Consider the following 15,457-nt stretch of genomic DNA (forward strand, 5'->3'; position numbering starts at 1 on the left):
ATCTCTGTGTGTTCGATACCACCAGCATGGAGACACACGCTTTTAATCTCAATACCAACCATAGAAGATCTGGAGGTCTGTATAGATGGGCAGTGAGGAGGAGGTCATGTGGTTGGGTTTACAACCAATGAGAAGGCAGAACAGAAAGTCTATGAGAAGACAGACACACAGGAAATAGTTCTCTGGCTGAGGAGGACAGCAGTGGCAGTGAAGGGTAAGGTTTTTAGCTCTTAGCTATTGCTCTGACCTCTTGGGCTTTTTAACTCTGCAATCAGCTCTGTGTTTTTTATTTAAAAAGATGGTTACATCTACACAAGGTATTATCAAAAGTTTCTGAAGTATATAGTTAGTTGATGAGAAAAAGAATGCCAATGAAAATTATGAGATTATAGCAGCTTTGTCTTTGAAGAATTATGATTTCAATTCAGTGAGGGTCATTAATGTCTCTACATATACAATTTCCTAGTGCACAACAAGGTTTCAACAAATTTTAAAATATATTTTATATACATAGGTGTTTTGTTTGCATGTATATCTATGCACCATGTGCCTAGTTCTTGCCAAGGTGTTAAGAGGGTATCAGATCCCCTGGAACTGTAGTTAAAGATGGTTGTGAGCCACCTTGTGGTACAAGGAATTAAATATGGGTCCTCTAGAAGAGCAGCTAGTGCTCTTAGCTACTGAGCCATGTTTCAAGGGCCTTAATAAGGTTTTAAACATAGTTCTTCATGGCATTCTACTCTTCAAAGCAACATCTATGGCTGTTAGAGTTCTTATATGTGATAAGTAGCAATAGTAACAAAGAGGTGTTGAAAGCCCAGAGACACTTCCCCTTCTTGAAAAACAACCTCCTCTTCAGTACAAGCATATATGCTGAGTCTCTCTGGTACCATATTTATGTTGTATGATATTGCATGGAGACCAAGGCTGATTGCCCCAAGACTGTGCCTTGGGTAAAAAAAAAGACAAACAGATGCTCTTTCTGGACAACTTTGACTAAGATTTATATTTTAAAAAATACAAATAAAAAGATTTGCACATTGAGCCATCCTAAACAGCAGATAACTAGGGGGAACCTATGGCCCTACCATTCATGGACTGATTGTTGAATTTTTTGTGTCAGATTTCATTCAATAAATGTGAACATACTAACAGAAAGCATGTGTAACTGTGTGATATCCTTCACAGAGCTAGCAAATGTTCCATAAAAATTTACTCTAATTCATACTACAGTAGAATTGCTGCTTGAATATTCAGACTAAAGAATTTCAGCCCTATGTGCACCAATGTAGTCATTTCATTCAATTCTATCAGTTGAGTAGGATTAGAAGTAATTTCTAGCCGGGCGTGGTGGCGCACGCCTTTAATCCCAGCACTTGGGAGGCAGAGGCAGGCGGATCTTTGTGAGTTCGAGGCCAGCCTGGGCTACCAAGTGAGCTCCAGGAAAAGGCCCAAAGCTACACAGAGAAACCCTGTCTCGAAAAAACCAAAAAAAAAAAAAAAAAAAAGAAGTAATTTCTGCTCATTTTAAGTTTCAGAATTTAAAATAGAACAAAACAAAACGTGTTGGGATAGAACCAGAAGCCATGTGCAGGCTAGTCAAGCACTGTAACAGTGAGCTACATACTTATACTTACCCATGGTTTGATAAAAAGCTATGGTGCCTTCTCCTCTCCCCTCTCCTCCCCTCCCCTCTCCTCTTTTCTCTTTTCTTCTTTTCATTTCCTTATCTCCTCTCTTCCATTATTTTCCCTCTTCTATTCTCTTCCTGTTTCTTTTTTTGTTATACTTGTGGTCTCATCATGTTGTCTACTCTGATCGCATATTCCTGGGCTCAAATGATTCTCCAGCTCAAACTCCCTCAGTAACTGCTTTAGAAGGGGCACAAGTTCTGATCACTGCTGTGTCTTTTCTTCTTGCTTTCTCAGGAAGTAGTGAATACAGATTTCTCACATAAAAGAAATGAAGGAGCAATAACATAGAAGCATTTTGTATCCTTGTTTCATTTTATAAAGGAAAGCTTTATTGCCTTGATATGCCATGGACTGTGACATGAGCCAGAAATAAACATCTACTGTGGTAAAGCCTTGAAAATTTGAGCTTGCTACTTTAGAGATCAGTTAAAAACAAAACAAAACAACTAGTAAATTGTCATAATTACATGTCATTTTATAGCATTACTTTGTTAAGTAAATATTATCTATTTGAGATATTTACTTTTAGGGCTTACTTTTAACGGCACTACCATCCTCCAGCCTGAAATCCTTTCTGGTTTATTGTTTTTTTTTCCTTTAATGGGTCTTGCTTTTTTAAAATAAATTCTTACTGTGCAAACCCTCCATACAACTTTTAAGTACTTCAAATTACACTTGGTCTGAGCATTTTTTGTCATAACTGCCACAACCATTATGCAAGTCACCTGCAAAAGCAATAGAGATCCTGAGAGGTGATTGGCATTCCAGTCACTTACAATGATGTGGCCTTGGTGCTTCTAAGATTCTCTTAAGAATCTGAAATCACAGAACTGATATAACGAGCCCTTCAAGAGCAAAAGGCATTGATAATTATGTTCTTTTGTAATAGTGATGTAAGATTAAGTTAAGTAGTGTGATGCAATAATTTTGATTGTACTTTGTGTAACTAGACATGTGTTGCTTTGTGTGTTTTAGTGTCAAACCAAGCTGGAGAGCTAATAAACATGGGAACTTATGCTTCATTTTGAATGGGTTATCAGTTCCTGTCTGTGTAGTTACATGGCTGCTTAAGGCACACTTAAGCACACTTAACCTAGCTGAATAAATACAATTTCTTCTAGCCAATATATACTTGACTTGAAACCCTAGACTTCCTGAACCCTGGCAGTCTCTATGCCTTCAAATAACATCAGAACAACCTTCTTCAAAGAGTCCATCCCAGCACGTTCCCTCAAATATTTCAAAAGCTTCTTATTGACCTTAGTTTAGAGTGAAGTTAAAATCCTTTTGAGATTCAGAAATCCTCTGTCAAAAATCTACCTCATTTCATGGCACTTGGCTCAGCTACTCTCTGAGTTCCACAGATACTGACCTCATTTAGTCTCACTAGCTCACTAACTCTTCTGCACTTGAGGCCCTTTGTACAAGATATGTCTCTGTAGTGAGTGACCTCCTTCATTGGATTTCAGAGTTCAGAACTTCTCAACATAGATAGTACTATTTCAGCAAGGTCATCAGGTCATGGTGGGTAAGTACTACAGTAGTTCATCATTTTCTTTGATTCTTGTGACATATGCCATCTTGCATAGCGCTTGAAGACACAATAGGGTGTGTTGTTGTATCCATAAGGAAATATGAGTTAAACTGCAGACAAACTTGTACCTGGGAGAAAGATGGGAATGTGAGATTTTCAAGTTTGCAGTCATAAGATTGAATAAGAAAGAATTTGGACTGTTTCTTTTGATTTTGACCAACAAAGTTGTTATTTTTATCTTGCAACAAAATAGCACCCTTATGGTTCTTTATTTAAAAATCTTCATTGTGGAAATCATTGCAGAAAAAAATGTGGTATTACAAGTATAAATAAAATCTTCTGGCTTGACTTTACTTTTTTCCTTGAAAACAATTTTTTTTCATGAGATAGCTTTAAAATATTGTGCACATATTATTTCAGAGAGTATTCATAAGTCATGATGCAATATAGATGTGGACAGAACTTTAGAACTAAGTAATATATTCAGTATAAGGAAAATTTCAAAGTAAGATATTTTGGAAGGTATCTATGTAGTTATTTAATTTTTATCTATTTGTTTTAGTTTGAACCAGACAGTTATACCCTATATACTGTGAAGGCAATACAGACTCCATATTAGGGAAGGGCCACCATCTTAGACCACCTGCTGTACTCAGTTCTAGGAAGGACTTCAGGAATGTGCCATGACAACTCAAACTGATACAGTGCATTATGATCCTGCATTCATTCTGTCTACGGTTTATGGCCCTTGAAGATATCCAGATAATTCTGCTGAGCAGCCCAGATAATCCTCCTCAGCAAGTTGGGGTGTCCCTCCAAAAGTTCATCTCAATAGTTTCAAATGTGATTTTGTACCAATAGTTTCAAAAAATCACCTTGCCCCATATCCCTTCTACTCAACCCCAAGATGCCAAAATATGTAATTCCTGGCTTGTGGTTTTTTCCTATAATCACTCTCTACTCCTGAGACCACCACTGCCATTGCATTTCCCTCCTTCTTCCTGGCGGTGGCCCAGGTTCGAACCAGACAATAAATGGAGCCTTATGTGCTTGCATCAGAACCTGGCTCCTTGGTGGTCTCTGGGGCTTTCATGAAATGAGTACAACACAATATGTATTTTAAAATTATATACATGTTCTATAGCATACTTAAAGCTAATTTAGTTTTCTTTTTCAAATGCTGTATTTTATTTATTTAAAATTCATTAGATTTATTTATTATATATGTATGAGTATTCTGCATGCATATATGTATGTGTACTATGTGTTTACCTGATGTCCACAGAGGCCAGTAGAGGGTATAGGATTTCCTGGAACTGGAGTTACAGATGTTTGTGAGTCACCATGTGGGTGCTGGGAATCAAAGCCAGGTCCTCTGGAAGAGCAGCTAACACTCATAATCTCTGAGCCAACTCTCCAGTCCCTCAAATTCTATAATTTAATTTGGTTAACAACAAAGAAATTCTCTAGGGTATTCTGTCAAGAGATATCATATTAACTTATGATGAATTCATCACAAAATAATTTATATTCATCCACATGGACTCTTTCATTGAGAATAATCACTCAAGGTCCCTAACACTAAATAAAGCATGCCAGACAGCTGTCTATTTTATGCTTGTAAAGCTTTCTTTGGGTTCTCTATGACAGTCAAAAACCAAACAATAATTCACATTAGACATTTGTTTTCTGTTGTGATGGAGTTTGGATGCCCATCAATTTAGAAATAATTTCTTCAATAAACAAAGAGAAAACCAGTGTATTTTTGAGATAGTGCCACTTTTCTGAAGCATGAACAGTGATTTTAGAGGGAGGACAGGTGCATGCTTACTGAAAGATTCCACTTCAAACTTAGGAAGACCAAAATAAATAAATACATAAACAACTGAATAAAACAAGCTATACTCTTCCTCAAATCTATTTTCTTTTTGTACACATTGATAAATGAGTCTCTTATCAGTAACTCCAAGAAATCTGCTCTTTATCACCTGTCTTTAATCAAGTTTTAAGATACATAGATTCTGATATCAAAATTACTAGTTTTATAAATTCATTTCTATTTCCACTGTTCTTGTCCAAATTAAAATATTTGAGTGACTTGACACATCTTCAATCTTACGTGGTGGCTTTTCATCTTCACTAACCCTGGTAACACTGTAATCTGCATAAAATTACCTTCTGTCCTTAAGAAAGTGCCTCTTCTTTAATGATTTATTTTAATTCTTTTTAATTATGTAGAGATGTGAGTGTCTGTACATGGATATGTGTGAGTACAGGTATCCTTAGAAGCCAGAGAATCAGATACTCTGAAGCTGTAATTACAGACAGTTGTCTCTTGACAAGGGTGCTGAGATTTTCAACTTGGGTCTTACTGATGAGCAGAAAGTGCTCTTTTAACCACTGAGCCATTTCTCCAGTTCCCAAAGTTCTTTTTTTTTGTGTGAGAGTCATAATGAATGTTTAAACGATAAAGACAATCACGATATCCCATTCGATTAAAGCTTATCTGTTAGGATACAATCTACAGTGTTAACTGAAATTAAGATGTTATATGAAGTACTATGTGTGCATTACCACCCTTACCCCAAGATATAACTCAAAACATTCACTTTTGTACATTTTAGCCATGTTTGCCTAAAGCTTCTCAGCCAGACTTTCTCTTTTTATGTCTTGTGTCTATTATCCATGGATGTTTTATAAGTCGGAAAACATCTAACCCCCAGGTAATATAAACCAGATAAATGCATCCAATGTCTTTACTCTGTGGTCAATTTTTATTTTCAAGTGAATTCATGACCATCACAGACTTTACTAAGGTGAAAGCTTTTGTTTCTTTAGTGTATATGATCACAGAATAATGTATAACTGCCAAAAGGGTGAATTTTTTTCCCTCTGAATTTAAAAATTTTATCCAAGCTATTCAATTCCTGAAAAATATATCTTCATGCTCAAAATGTTACCTCTTTTGAATATTCTGTTTTGATCCAGTTAATCACTGTACATTGTCATTTTTTAAAAGTGGCATGCTTTGCGTTCACTCAGTGTTTTGTGCTAAATTAAGATTTATTTGTATTGAAGTAAATAACTATTTAGTGAAAAATTCAAGAAAGAAGAAAATACTCATAATGTCACCAAGAGACAGACATTTAATTATTTAAAGACAACACATTTCTGTATGTGAATGCAGCTACCTCCATCTCCCCTCCAGTTACTCTGAAAATAAGAGTACATATATTGAGTTTTAGTTCACTTTAGTTTTTTCAAAAAGGACACATAATAAATAGGTCATAAACAAGTTTCTACTTTCATTATATACAAATAACTCAAGATTTTTTTGTCTATATTCTGTGCTTATTTTACCAATCTGTCATATTTAACAAACTTCACATTCATTGGGTAATACTTAGAATATAATTCATTTAAATGCCTATATAAGTTTAGGATATGTGACAATTTAGAAATTTAATGTCTATTATGTATTTAATATCCAGTAAACTTATATGTTGACATGATGTTTGCATGTGTGTGCCCATTTGTGTATTTTCCCCCAACATTAGAATAATTTTATTTTGGAAAGAGTTATGAGTAATGTAGAAAAAATTCACTTAATAAAACTGATGTTAAAAAGGATTTGCTAAATAGATCTGATTAGCGGTAACTGGGCTCCACATAAGTAAATAAGATAAGTAGTATGCTAACAGGTCTGCTAGAGATAAACAGAATTTAGCATTCTAGGATGTTTCTTTACCAGACTGACAGGCCATTAGGCTCCATTCCCATAACAAAGGAAGACAATCCTGATTTACAACCTGCCCTTAGGCCTCTAACAGGCAGCTCAAGGGAACAGTGCAAGGTCACAACCAAAGGCAAGTCCTGACCTGCCATTAGCCCCCAGTTTTCTTCTTGAGAAAAAGCACAATTCTGACAAGTGGGCAAGATGACTTTAGTTAACAACTATTTGAAAAAAAAAGTACTTAAAATAATTATGACCATACCATTGCTATGTAAATCTCCTATCTGCCTAAATTGCCAGACTTGCCACTTGTCTCTGTTTAAATTGTTCATTGTATAATCTGGAACCAGGACCTAAAAGAGATTTAAAGATGGCAGGCTATATGGAATGCATTAGCCTAAGGTGTATACAAGTTAGTAAAATCTTTTGTTCTAGGCTAACTCTTCTTTGAGCATTAGCCAGAGCCAGATGCTCACTATTATTAAAGAACATTTCTTTTATTAATCTCTAAATGTACGAGGGGGTTTCTCACTAGGAAGGCATATTAATTCTATAACATAATAATTGTACAACATATTATAATTCTATAATGTGATACCTCAGTAAAACCCCCCACTGTATCCCCTACAGACAAAGAGAAGCTTAAACCAGGATTCTTAAGTGTAGATAAGAACTTAGACCCCTTTTCCCCAGGTGGCTGTATCTGCTACAGGGATTTTGGAAAACAGTCAGGATATTCAACCAAAAGACTAAAAAGGGAGGCGGGTTAAAATAAATTATATGGTCTGTGCCTTTAAGAACTAGCCTCACAAAGAAAGGGGAGCGCTCCTTCCAACCCCCCTGCTGTGAGTGAGAGCTTTGGAAGAGCCTCCCTGGAGGCTTGTAAACTTAGAAAACACCTTACTTCTGCATTCTGTACCTAAAGTCTCCAGTGGCGGCTTTGGGGACTGTGATCTAGGCCAGGCCAGTTTCAAGTCCCCAGAAATGATGGTGCCAGCCCCAGGAACAAAAAAGAACAGAGTCAGGATGTCTGATGGTAACCAATTAACCACGAGATGCCCCTCTCCAGAGATAACAAGACCAGACCCCGGAGATGAGTTGTAAAACTCCGGACAGGGCAAACAGATAAGATAAAATAAGATAAAGTCCAGGCCCGGGAAAAACTTGACCAATCAAGGATAGACCCGTACTAACCCCCTCCCCTCTAAGAAATTTTATGGGTTTTGCCTATAAAAACTAACTTCCCCAAGAAAGAGGTACTCCTCCCTGCCTCACTGTATTGGGTGTAGGAGTGAGTCCCTGTCTAGACTTGTATCTGCAGAATAAACCTTGCTGTTGCATTCTGGACATCCAAGGTCTTTGGTGGTCTCTTTGGGGGGTCACAATCTGGGCATAACATATAACATATTAATTCTATAACATAACAACAATGCCAACTGTGGGTTTGTTTGCTTTTACTATTCCCCTCCTCATACACCAACAAGTTGTTTGTTTCTTTGTTTTGTTTGACAGTTTTATAAATTAGGCACAAGCCTTCAATCCCAATACTCAAGAGGCTAAGGCAAGAGGTTTCTAAATTCAAGGTCAGCCTGAGACCATCCTGAGTTCCAGGCTAGCTTGAACTCTATGCAGTGTGATCTTTTCTCAAATAAACTAAGCAAGGTAAACATAGATTTTTGTGGATGCAACCAACATAAAACAGAATCTGTCTTTCTTCCTTTTTTTTCTTCCTTTCCTTCTTCCTTCCTATTCTTCCTTCCTTCCTTCCTTCCTTCCTTCCTTCCTTCCTTCCTTCCTTCCTTCCTTCCTTCCTTCTCTCTCTCTCTTTCTCTTTCTTTCTTTCTTTCTTTCTTTCTTTCTCCCTTCCTTCTTTCCTTCCTTCCCTTCCTTCCTTCTTTCCTTCCTTCCTTCCTTCCTTCCTTCCTTCCTTCCTTCCTTCCTTCCATTTTCTCCCAATTCTCAAGATTTTCTGAATCACTTTTGAAACAAGTGAGTTTCTAGTTTCAGGCCTGTGCTCCAATAAGTCCACTTTAGTCACTTATCTTCAATAATATAACAAAAAGAGCCAAATTAATAGTGAAAAGAAGAAAAAAAATGTTCAATATGGTTACATTAGGAAGAGAGACAAAGAAATGCAGTGGCCTTCCAAGTCCATCTTCAGGGTCCTAACATAAAAGTAAGGTTTAAATAGGAAAACTAGAAATATACACAATTAAGTAATATGGTTAAAGCATGGTGCCACATCATCATTGTCCTGTGATTGCCCTGAGTCTCTCACAGAGACTATCTGACTCTAAAAGCAATAGACTCAAAAGAAATGGTAATTTCCTCAGGAATCACATGCTGGGAGAAGGAAAAGAAGCCAACTGGATGTTAAACTTGTTTCCTGGAAGGAGATTTTACACAGTCCTAACAACTTGTCAGGTGTCTTAGTGAGAGGTTTTATTGCTACTTAAACCCCCATGACCAAAAAGCAAGTTGGGAGTACAGGGTTTATTAGGCTTACAGGTCAGCTGAAGGAAGGTAGGACAAGAACTCAAACAGGGCAGGAAAGCTGGGCGGTGGTGGTGCACGCCTTTAATCCCAGCACTTGGTAGGCAGAGCTAGGTAGATCTCTGTGTGTTCAGGGATATAACCAGCATTGGAGACACATGCCTTTCATCTCAATATCAACCATAGAAGACCTGGAGGTCTGTACAGATAGGCAGTGATAAGGCAGTCATGTGCTTGGGTTTACAACCAATGAGAAGGCAGAACAGAAAGTCTATATAAAGACTTTAACACAGGAAGTAGCTCTCTTTCGGAGAGGTAGGACAACTGTGGGAGGAAGGGTAAGGTTTTAGCTCTTAGCTCTGACCTCTTGGCTTTCTTCTTTGCATTGGTTCTGTGTTTCTTATTTAATAAGACGGTTGGTTACATCTACATAGGATCCTGGAGGTAGGAGATGGTACAGAGGCCATGAGGGGGTGCTGCTTACTGGCTTGCTTCCCATGGCTTGCTCTGCCCACCTTCTTATAGAACCCAGGAACAGCAGCCCAGGGATGGCACCACCCACCATGGGCTGTACCCTCCCCCATTGATCATTAATTGAGAAAAAGCTTTATAGCATGATCTCACCGAGGCATTTCCTTAGCTGAGGCTCCTTCCTCTGATGACTCTAGCAAGTTGACATAGAAAACCAGCCAGTACATCAGGTCTACATCATAAGACTCAAGTGTACACTAAGGTGAGCCTATGGTTGTTGGACTATACCTAGACCAGGACTGCTCAGATTTGTATATCCTTGGCCCACCGTTTAAACAACTTTGATCTCACTTCATAACCCTGAAGACTGACTTGATGTTATTGGCTCTCCGTGTTTCTCTTGCCTCAGTGGCCACTTTAAATAAATCTCCTTTTTCTATTTTCTATTATCAATTTGGCTTGTTTAAGGTTTGTTGAAGAGGGGTAGCTGAGTCTGGCTTGATGCGCAAGCTGTGATCACCAAGTAAAGTATCAGCCTCAGCTCCAAACCTTTTCTGTATTTTCCTCTGGGGGACAAGTTCTTCCTCTGTATGTCCCCGGGGCTTCCACCATTTCTTTTCCCAGTGAAAGATTCTTGGGGAAATTCTAATTTCTTAGAGTCCAGTTTTTCTATTATCTGGTAGCCATAGAGAGGCCACAAGCATTTCTGTTAGCATTCAGGCATTTGCACTGGCCTGCTCTCAGGGACCTAGCAGGATATATCAGCAGCAGCAGCAGCCAAGATGTGACACTGTAGCTGCTGCAGCCACCAAACAGAGCACGCTTCCTATGTGCATGCGCTATATCCCCTTAGAAAAGGCAAGCCCTTCTCAACTCCCTCTCTCTCTTTCCTCCTGCTCTTGCTCAGAGGCCACCTCTGCACCTCCCCCAATAAACCTCCCACATGAGCTCTGTTGCATTGTGTGACTTTGTGGTGCCCCTTGGCTCCAACCAGCCAAGGTCACCTTCTGCTGCTAAACTATTACAGTCTCTTTAGAATATTTTCATTCCTGCCCAAAAGGCCAGCTACATTTTCACTGACTTTGAAATTCTTTCTTCAGCTCAAAGTCAATAATATCTACAACCAGCATAAGATGCAGATTCCTCTAAACACTGTCTTTTTGCAGGGTAAATGTAATTAATTTAAATAAGAGTACTATTTGAAGAGAATGTATTTTGAATAGTATATTCCATAAATTGAGATGGAGCCACACAAATCTGTGTTAACATACTAAAATGCATGTTATTTCCAAAAAGACATACATAGTCAAAGAGTTCCACAAAGTTGTGTGTTAATTCTTATATAGAAACTGGTTTAAGAATTAGTGATTTTCAGGCAAGGCCTCAAATGGAGAGATTGGGACACCATCCCAGCCACAAAATCTTCAACCTACAGTTTGTTCTGCCTGCAGAGTGTTCTGGGACCAGAGCCTAGCCGAACTGTCATCAAAAAGACCAGAGATTTCATTCAGTAACTGATGGGAACAGATGCAGAGTCCAAAGTACAAACGTTAGTTGGAGCTCAGGGAGTTCTGTGGAGGAAGGGGAGGAAGGATCAGAGGAACCAGAGGGAACAGGAACACTACAAGAACAGGGCCCACAGAATCAATTAACTGGGACTGATGGGGACTCACAGAGATCAGGGAGCCTGTAGGCATCTGACCTAGGTCCTCTGCATATATGTTGTGGGTGAGTAGCTTGGTGTTCTTGTGGGACTCCTAATAGTGGGAGCAGGGACCCTTTTTCTCCTACTGTGTTGCCTTGTCCAGCCTTGATGTGATGGTGTGTGCCTGGTCTTATTGTAGCTTGTTATGCTGCATTTCATTTATGTCCCTGCCTACTCTTTTCTGAGGGAGGTGGAAGGGGGTAGATCTGTATAAAAGGGGAGGTGGGGGAGGGGAAACTGAGTCAAGATGAAATATGTCAGAGAATAATAATAATAATAAAAAGAATGAGTGGTTTGGAATTTGTAATATAAATTTTGAAGTATAGTGGGCAATCTCCAATATCAGTCCTTCATAGAAACTGAATGCAAAAAATAAAATGTAAGTATGAAAAAATGGAGAGAAGGCTATTAATAAGGGATCAGAAAATACACCTGGTCCACATTAGTGAATGTTTGAAATCATAGTGCGGAAATCCCAAACTACTCGCCTTGGAATGTTGTAAACTGACACAAAAGAGCGACAGCCTAGCTCTCTGGGACTAGGCAGTTTGACTAGGCCCGCCCTTACTTGAATAGTGCTGATTTGCGGGGCTGGTAATTGCATACTGAAAAGTGTATAACCATAAATTACATATATATTGGCTGATGCTAACCTCCCAGAACTGTACACCAGCCAGCCTGAACTGTAATTCTTCACATGGTGCAAATTACAGACAGGAAATTGCACTTAAAAGAGCTTACCCTAATAATAAAAGTACTTCTTCCAAATAGAGAACTCACCTAAATCCTATTGCCTTAAGCTATTATTAATACACTAGTTATTACTCATCTGGCTTTTTTAATAATGTGCTCAGTAAAGGTTTTTTAATTTAATTTTTATTCTTCCCTATTCAGTTAAGGTTAAGGGTAGCTTCTTTCTCTATCTGCCAATATCTTCCTGTCAACTAGTATATTATATTATTAATTGTACTTACGTTCTGATACAATCTGCTCTCTCTTGCTGTTATAAATACTAAGTGAAAGAAAGGGTTTATTGTGTTTACAGGTCATTGTCTATTACCAGGGAAACCAAGGCAGAAATGCAAGAAAGCAGCTTGAAGAGTTACCCAGACCCACCTGCCCAGGTAGCACTGTGCACAGTAGGCTGAGACCGCCTACATCAATTAGCAATTAGGAAAATGTTCCATATACACGCCCACAGGCCAGTCTGGTCCAGGCAGTCCCCCAGTTGAGACTCCCTTGGGTAACTGGTTTTCAAGTTGATAGCTGGAGCTAACTAGGATATTGTTTTTAAAAGCATCAATGGCCCATCTTTATCTACTGGAAAGTCACCTTGAGAAGCAAGGTATTGTTTCTTCTTCACCCTAGGCTGGCCAGTGTCTTGTACATTGGTTGCAGTCCACATGGCTATTTTAGCTCCAGATATCATGTTGTCATTCCCAGAATGAGAAATAAAGAAAATGGGTGAAAAATCAAGACTTTTCACCAATAATTTTGAATGTATCTCAATAGTCAGAAAAGGGTCATATAGGTACAAAGCTAAGGTACAGAAGCTAAGAAATGTGGGCTTTATTTTTGGAATCCCAGGGAATCAATTGAACTCAGGGGTTCTATTTCTGTATAAGGTGAGTAGCAGGGTACTTACTGGAATGCCACTGACAATCTCTGCCTCATTTTCTAATGAATGAATAAATTAACATCATCCGCAATGCCTTTTGCACAACAAAGGATAACCAAGAACTGGAATGTTTGAAGGATAATGATTGAATCCTCTCCTGTTACTTGCCTTTGTGTTAACTATGCAATAGTTATGTTTGTCACTAACCCATTATATAATCGTTATAATGATCTGATGGCAAGCATGCATGCTAAACTTTTCACTTTCTTCCTTATTGTGAAGGTCTAACCTAAGTTTCTGCATGTGAAAATTACGTTATCTCGGCACTATTATTAAAAAGATGCTTGTGCCAGGCGGTGGTGGTGCACGCCTTTAATCCCAGCACTCGGGAGGCAGAGCCAGGTGGATCTCTGTGAGTTCGAGGCCAGCCTGGACTACCAAGTGAGTCCCAGGAAAGGCGCAAAGCTACACAGAGAAACCCTGTCTCGAAAAACCAAAAAAAAAAAAAAAAAAAAAAAAAAAAAAGGATGCTTGTTTCTTAATTTTCATGATTGTAGCCACTCTCTCCTCTTTAAGAGACATAGAATTTGTGTTTTGTGTTGTAACTCAAGGGATTCATACAGCTCTTCAGTGACAACCAAAAGTGCCACCTTTGTTGGTATAACAAAGCAGAGAAAATTCCAGGGCTCTGCCTGTTGGCCATCTCTACCAAAGCAAATCATTTGATTAGTAGCTTTGGAAAAGGTAGGAGTGGGCTTTTGCTTAAGTGCTGTTGAATGTTCTGAGGTTTAGAAGATTTTCTTCAATAAATGTTTCTCCATTTCCTATACACTCCAAAGCTACTTCTCTCTGGACTTCAAGTAGTTATTTCATTAAGATTTTCACATGTGATGGTTGTTTCATTGGATACACTATTTGTGGGCCATCAAACATATGTGCACCACCATTCTAGAAATATTGCTTTCCAAGACAGTCACATTCACAATTTGCTATAGCATATTTGTTTCTGCATACCTGTAAAATGTAGTGCTCTTCATCTCAGTCTTCCTGCCTACAGTGGTAAGGACCACAGTGAGGGGGTAGAATTTACTTAACATTAATTTAGAAACAGTGAGGAATATGACTAACATTTGCAGCATTTTAAAAGTGCATATATGCTTTGTACTTGTGAGATGTGCTATTCTATATTTATTCTGAGAAAGCACATATTTAATAATATATACTAAAATACTTACTATAAAAATTTTGCAGAGGATGTGCTGAAATATTTATTTTACATCTGATAGTCTTTTACTTAATATAGTGAAGAGAATAGTTTATCCTCACTAAGGAAAAAGTGTCTAAGAGATAAAATTTGCCTTTGCAGAGATTTTATGATTCTTGTCAAATATTCATCCCCTGACTTGGGCAGGCACGTGCATGTGCGCGCACAACACACACACACACACACACACACACACACACACACACACACACACACACACTCACACAAACAAACATCTTTTAAAAGGCCAAGTCTTCAATTTATTTGTAATATTCTATTAATGAATTTTTACTGTAAAATTATACCTGATAGCATTAATGTAAAAGGTATGAGGAAAGAGTTCTGCTCTCTAAAGTTGAAGCCATGGATAATTTTTGATTATAGGAATGAAAAGTAATAAGGACTTTGAAATTAAAGTGATGTGGTAGAACCAGCTTTTACTGTGGTTAGTGAGAGCTGAATATTAAAATTTAAGTATATTGAAGCCTATTCAATTGAATGCAGCATACATAAATCATGTAAATTTATGATGAAACAAATTATATTGCCCAACTGTAACAATGAGTTTTCAGTAATTCTTAATTTTCCCTCTATTGTATATTATCATTGGGTTATATATATCTTTGTATCACTAAGTCAGAAATGGTATATATCATAGTGATATGCTACTGCATCTCTAATCTCAACTTCTTTCAGCAATCTTATCATGTAATCTGAAATTATGTATTGTTATTTATGCCAGAGGTATCAGTTAACCCTACAAATAAGACTTGACTTATTTTGTTTTAAAGTGAGCTGGATGTTAAAAATATTCCATCACACTACATGCAGTGATAAAGAGAGCTATAGATTCAGGAATAAGTAATATAGATACTTGGAAAAGTATTTAAGTCTACAGACTGTCAATTCAGGCAGCTATGCCAATAAGGTTAATAAATGAAATTC

The 15,457-nt window shown here is 37.9% G+C and overlaps 1 protein-coding gene across 1 annotated transcript in view; it reads right to left on the minus strand.

Moving 5' to 3' along the window:
- The window catches only part of Dmd (dystrophin), a 2,251,111-nt gene that overhangs the window by 2,186,489 nt on the left and 49,165 nt on the right, over nt 1-15,457 (minus strand). The window lies entirely within an intron of this gene.

Source organism: Peromyscus maniculatus, chromosome X (genome assembly GCF_049852395.1).
Source record: "Peromyscus maniculatus bairdii isolate BWxNUB_F1_BW_parent chromosome X, HU_Pman_BW_mat_3.1, whole genome shotgun sequence".
NCBI lineage: Eukaryota > Metazoa > Chordata > Mammalia > Rodentia > Cricetidae > Peromyscus > Peromyscus maniculatus.